This window comes from Triticum aestivum, chromosome 5B (genome assembly GCF_018294505.1).
Source record: "Triticum aestivum cultivar Chinese Spring chromosome 5B, IWGSC CS RefSeq v2.1, whole genome shotgun sequence".
Lineage (NCBI taxonomy): Eukaryota > Viridiplantae > Streptophyta > Magnoliopsida > Poales > Poaceae > Triticum > Triticum aestivum.
The window spans coordinates 437163268-437169739 of record NC_057807.1 but is presented as its reverse complement, the minus strand read 5'-3'; positions in this window follow the sequence as shown (position 1 = coordinate 437169739).

The window sequence follows — 6472 nt, the reverse complement described above, 5'->3', positions numbered from 1 at the left end:
GGGGGCATGGGAGAGATAGCATGAGAAATGAGAGTGGTCTAGAGAGAGAGAGAGAAAGACGAATATGATGTCACGACGAGAGATTCCCTTCCCTTGAGTGTGTATATGCAAGGGGGGAGGGAATAGAGGCACCAGGAGAAATGTTTTGTGTGTGTGTGTGGTGTTTGTGTTGGTATGTGTGGGTGTGAGAAGATAATGAGACGTGGGGGCAGAGGGTGTGTCACCGCGTGAGGTCCGGTGGGTCGAGGTGAGGCCCTTCGTTCGGTTCCGTCCTGCGCCACATTGGTCGGCCCATGACGCATTTAGGAAGACCCATGGATGACTAGTTGTACAAGACAAAGATAGCAGAATTGTGAAGGACCCTGTGTCCACTGACAAAGCCGACTAGGATTTGTAACCCTAGGTTCTCGGACTAAGGTAACCCCTTTATCTCTGATATTACTATTCATCCAACCTAACTTTAAGGGGCATCTTACAGAATGCTCTGCTAGAATCATACTCGTCGATTAGGAAGAGAGGTGTGAGACAATGCTTGAGAGACAGGCCTAAAGATAATGTGCGTACATGAGACACGTAGGTAGGTCCATGTATATAGAAAGGGTCAATGGGGATTGTGCGTGTGTATGATTGCGAGAGGAAGAGTGCTTGTGATAAAGGTTAGTGAAAACAGTTGTAAATGGTTAAGAGAGGGGGGAGGGTTATATCTAGAGCATGTGAGTGCGAGAAAGACACCTCGGGAGAGAGTGTGTGAGCATGTGTGAGAGACCACCGATGGAGAGTGAAACTACACGTAAAAGACTGCTGTACACATTGATTAAAGATATAAATTGTATCCAAATATTAGGATGGTATCATGATATTTGCAATTCACGTAAGGAGCGGTCATTGATCCATCAAACATCTAGATTCTATCGAATTTGAGCATGTCTATGTTATTATTCGACACAATTGATCCACATAGTTAGTATTTTGAACTCCAAACAATGCAACACTTTAGCAATCGAATATAAACGTGAGTATAGTTCATGTTGTGTGTGTAAAGCACATTATACATATGAAAGTTACACAATGAACATTATAAATAGCTACCTATGAACTAGCATACATTTGAATTCAACTTAAGGTGGTTTATAAAAATCGAATTCAACATGAAGTCCATTCAATTATTTGAATTTGATATCATGGCATTTGTAAATCATACCTAAATTATGGGGGCACCAATCTTTGCTCTGATTTTGTACATAATAGCATATGTAGTCGTGTACAAAATATATTCAAATTTAGCTCCTCCATTCCAAAATAATCGTAGTTATAGGATTTTCAAGTGTCAAAATTTCAAAAGGAAGCGGATAATTTAATGAGGTTTTCAAACATACAAGGTCAAATATAACGTTGTCTATTTAGGTCAATCCTCATAGTTCAAGAGTTCTCTAAACGTGAATGCTTCTGTTTCAAAATTTCAAACGAAGCCAAAAGAGCCTCTACTCACCCGAAATAGCGTGAGAGCAATGTTTGGTAGTACAAGGAAATTAATTTTCTAATAACTCCGACCCGTGAAACCTACCGGCTCGACGTCCAAAGGTCCAAACCGGGGTAGGTTTGTAGCTTCATCTAGACGCCATGCAACTGCCTCCGAAAAACATTCATACACAATGGCCGCCTAAGCGCACATGCGCGTTGCCGAAATCTCTCCCGCGCACTATTTGGGACACCTGGGATTACCATCCTACCCCCGACCTGCAGTAGGTCCGAAATTTAAGAGGGGGCCAAAGTTTGTACTTTCCCCAAATTTCAAACAAGCGCGTCTCATCTTCTGTTCAAAAAAGACAAAAACAAGCGCGTCCTAGACCGAAACATGGTTTCCCCCCACCCGTCCGTTTCCCCATTCATACTCCGTGGGCGCCAAAACTACCTCTCCACCAGCCGCGAAACCCCGGCGTCCTCCGTCCACCACCCCATCCCACCCATCAACCACCACCCTCCTCCATCACGCCGGAGCCAATACCCCGACGTCGTCATCCACCGCAACCTCAACCTCAATGCCCTCCACCGCTAGTAGTTGAAGCCGAGGCCGAGCCATCCGTACCCGAGCCAGTTCAACCACGCCGTCCTACGCCTCACCGCTGCCGCTCCAACTTCGCCACCGTCCACCGCACCGAAGCTGTTCCTGCTACGCCGTCCTTCACTGCCTCGGATCTGCTTCCCCTCCGCCAATATACGGCCATGGCAACACAGTCAACAATTTGGCCATGGGTTTGTCCAAGGATCCACAACTCTCCAAAACATCGGTTCCCCCGGGAAAAACAAGAAGATCGCCGCAACATATCGACACCACACTGGAAACCGATAAGGGTACTCCTCTTCCCTTATTCATGCAAATCTTACGTATCTGCTTGCACGGTATTCATCCCACAGAAGACACTAGTTGACCGCTTCTTCTTCATACTAGATGTTCCTAGTAACTCGCGATGCACAAGGTTTCTCCTCATATACTATTTCACCTTAGCTAGAGGTCCGTCGCCCCCCTGAATTTCAATTTCTGGCCAGTTGATTCCCAATTAACGGAAGCATTCCACGGCATAACAGGTGCTAGTACGCCTATTACACCGGGGAAGCAACGCCTTGGTGTTTATCTTAGGGGCGTGTGCGGCCTAGAGCTACTAGCGCCCGATCTGCAGGTCGGCCGGGATTAAAGGGATGGCCTGGGGGGCGCTGCCAAGCACGACAGTAGTGTGAGGTCGAGGGGAGGGAGGGGCAGCGGAGGCAGGGGTCTGGGCCGGTGGTCGCTGGCGGTTCGAGAAAGATCGTCAACAGTGACTAGTGGGAGGTAGACGAAGGCCATCTGCTCATTCCTTATAGATCGTACGGTTCATTAAAAAAATCGACTGAACTATTTATTTTTAGTCGACTGTTATCTTAGATATGACCACATGTGGTGGTGTGCTGGAGGAGTACCTACATTTCCTGTGCTCATATATTACAAAATCATACGGAGTAGAATCTAATTTTGTTTGCCATGCAATGTTGTAGAGCTATCATATGTCTCATGTCATTTATTTTTCAGCCACCTGCTATCTGCTACTTTTACAGTGCACTAGTTCTGCACACACTTCACCCATACTCTCACTATTGTGTTTTTATGCAAGGGTAGTTCAGAGTCTGCCTCGAGAGAAGCAAAAAAGAGAAGAGAGAAGTTGAGCCAGCTTTCTTCGCGGTTAGGCGCAACACGTTACAACACTATAAAGGGTGCAGTGTCAGCAGATGGAGACGGTAAACATACTTCTGGAGTTGATGACCTCGCTCGCAATGAACCACCATCCCAGGTGTTTGCTTTAACTTCACGGTGTCATATGTGGTTGCATGTTCCATATGGTGTCTAGCTTGTATTCGAAAGGCCGAAGTCGGTCTTTATTAAGATAAGGAAAGATATATTTTTACATGAACCACCATCCCGTGAGCACCAGAAGACAAATAGCTAGTCAGGGCACTGACCGAGCCAATGACAAGCCCATCAAAGATAGGCATCACTTGGAAGCCAACTAAAAAGCTGCAATGGTGGCGAAGTAGCCCGCCTCCCACCAGGCTCTCAGGTCCTAGATGATCATGCTCACCACTCCAGCGGATGTCTAGCTTGTATTGCTTCCAATTTGGTTAAATTGCATCTGCTTAGCTTACACATTATACCTTTGAATATGACATGCCTTTCTGTTTTTGGTACATACTAGTACATCTGTGTATTAACCATGTTCTTACATCAAACTAATGTTCTTGTGTATCCCTCATCAATCACTTATGATGAGGCAGGCAGACAAGTGGACTACTCCTCATGTAAAGAATGCAGCGTCAGCCTCCCGACATGATTCTCAAGAAGCAACAATGCTAGATGAAGATAGTGAACGTAGCTCTGTAGTTGATTACAGCATTTCCCCTACACTAGCATCACAGGTGCTTGCTCTAACTTGGCAGCGTGATATGTGGTTGCATGTTGCATATGGTGTCTAGATTGTAATTCTTCCAATCTGGTTAAACTGCATGTGCTAGTCTGCTTAGCTTATACATTATACCTGTTAATGTGACATGCCTTCCTGTATTTAGTACATAGTACATCTGTCTATTAAGCATGTCCTTACATAAAACTATTGTTTTTTTGTATCCCGCATCAATCAATATGATGAGACACCTTTAATATATACAATGCATATTAGTTGCATCTTTCATATGATTTATAGCATGCGCTGCTTCTAATTTGTTGAAATTCCATTTATGATGGGACACTTTTAACTTGGCAGAGTCATATTGGTCGCATCTTTCAGTGGTGTCTAGCTTGCATTGCTTCTTCTTTGTTGGAATGGTTTCTGCTTAGTTTACACAAACAATTGTGAACATGCCATGTTGTCCTGTTTTTCGTACATATTCCATCCTCGTATCATGTGTTTGCCTTACATCAAAGTAGTGATTGTCGCCACTATCCATTTTTTTACGATGGCGCTCCCACCCACCCTCCCACCCTTCGGTGACTCCTCCCGGCGATCTCCCATCTCCTCCGGTAACTTCTAGATCTTCTCCGTGCATTGGTTTTGGACTTCTCTCCTCTCTCTCGGGACCCCATCCTCTATGGGTTCTGATGGCGGTGCTACTCTGCATCTGGATTTCTCTCGTGGGGCGGCTTTTGCTGATGAGGTTTTTAGATCTTCTGGCCTCTCCATCCATCCTTTGGAGGGATCACGTCCCTTCGTCCTGGTTGTTTCCTTCAGTCGGCATGATTTTCGGCTTGATGATGATTCGGTGGCTGCGACACTTGAGGCAGCTCTTGGGGGTTCTGCAATTGATCTCATGGTGACTTGCATCAAAGATAAGGTTTTCTCGTTCATGGTGTCTTGCAAGGAGGTTGGATTTCATATTGTTGATTCACATTCTTATGCCTGCACTCAGTTCAAATGTTATTTTCATCTTTGGGGCAATGGTGGGCCTAATTGGTGGCATGAGTTTTTAATCTGGAAAAGGAGTGTGACACGGAATGGATTCTTATTAGCCCTTCTAAGAGGCGAGCTTCTCTTGGCATGATGGCTATGCATAAACCTCCTATCAAGTCTGCAATCAAATCTGGTAATCCTATTCGCAAGAGGCTTTCTTTCGCCATGTTCCAGAACTATGATGTGTGCAGGGGTTATCGTTATCCGGCTACTCAGAATTGCATTGATTTAGCCTCTATTTCTGGTTATGATCTTCCTCCTAAGGAACGTGTTGTAATTCACCCCCCGTCTCCGGTGGAGCTTCAATGGACGGTGGCCTTGCCGTCGATAACTTTTGGCATGGTCGTTCCTATACGACCGTCTTCTTCGGAACTACTGGCTCCATCTACGACGCAATCTTCGGGCGGGTTAGATAATGGTTTGATTGCTGCCATGTTGGGCTCCCATGCCATGTTGGGCTCTTCGGACTCGGTTGTCACTGGTCCCTCACCTACCTGCCTCCCCAGGCCTAGTTTTTCTCCGCCGTTTGGCAGCCCAATTCCTGTGGAGCCCAGTTCTCCTGTTGCGGCCCGTACTCCAGTTGGGCCTGCTAGCCCTTCTTTGTTGGATATTCCCTCCACGCAGGAGGTGCAGGATGCTTTTGAGACCATGGTTAATGACATGGTGGACCAAGTGCTTATGTGTTCTCGTTGCTCCTTGGGGGGCCATCTGTCTGTCAGCTGCACCGCCCCCGTTGGATGTTTGGCTTGTGGAGACCCTGGTCACTCTAGGTCGGACTGCGAGTATATTGCGATGGAAAAGGGTTTATGTTGGAAACGGAAGCGTCCCTCTATACCGGATTGGCTGGTCTCTCCTTCCTGCCTTGGGAAGCACGCGCTGCCGCCACCCTTGCCGGGCTGCCCTATGACATCACCATTAACACCGACGGATTGCGCTTCACACACCCCAGTTTGTCCGCCCCCGCCGACGCCTCCGCTCCCTTCTTCGCCCCTGCCCATGGCCAACTTTGCCCTTGATCCGTAGCGCTATGTGCTAGTGGGGCATCACATCATTGATGGAGGTGCTCATCGTCTTCCTCATACTTTCGTCTCGCCTCCGTCGCCCATTGTTCGTTCGCATGAAAGCTTCATGATTGCGGAGGTTATGCCGGCTCCGCCTTTGGATCAGATTGGCCAGGTACATGAGCAGGTGGTTGAGCTCATCAACCACATGGGTTTTCATGTCCGTTCGACTCAACCTTGGATTTCTGGTATTGGATTGTTTGAGGTCAGAGATGCTGGTGAGCGTTTTGCTCTGATTCAAATGCCTCCTCAAGATCTTGGTCAGGATAGATTTGTTCGTTTTATGAAGCATGACCACGGAGAAGGTTTTTGTGGGGTCCAAGGTTTCCGTGAAGGTTGTTTAATGTTTTTAGGTGTCCCTCTTGACCTGCGTAATACTGAGAACCTAAGGGCTGCTGTTAATACTTTTGGAAAATTCCACCATTGGATTAGTGATGA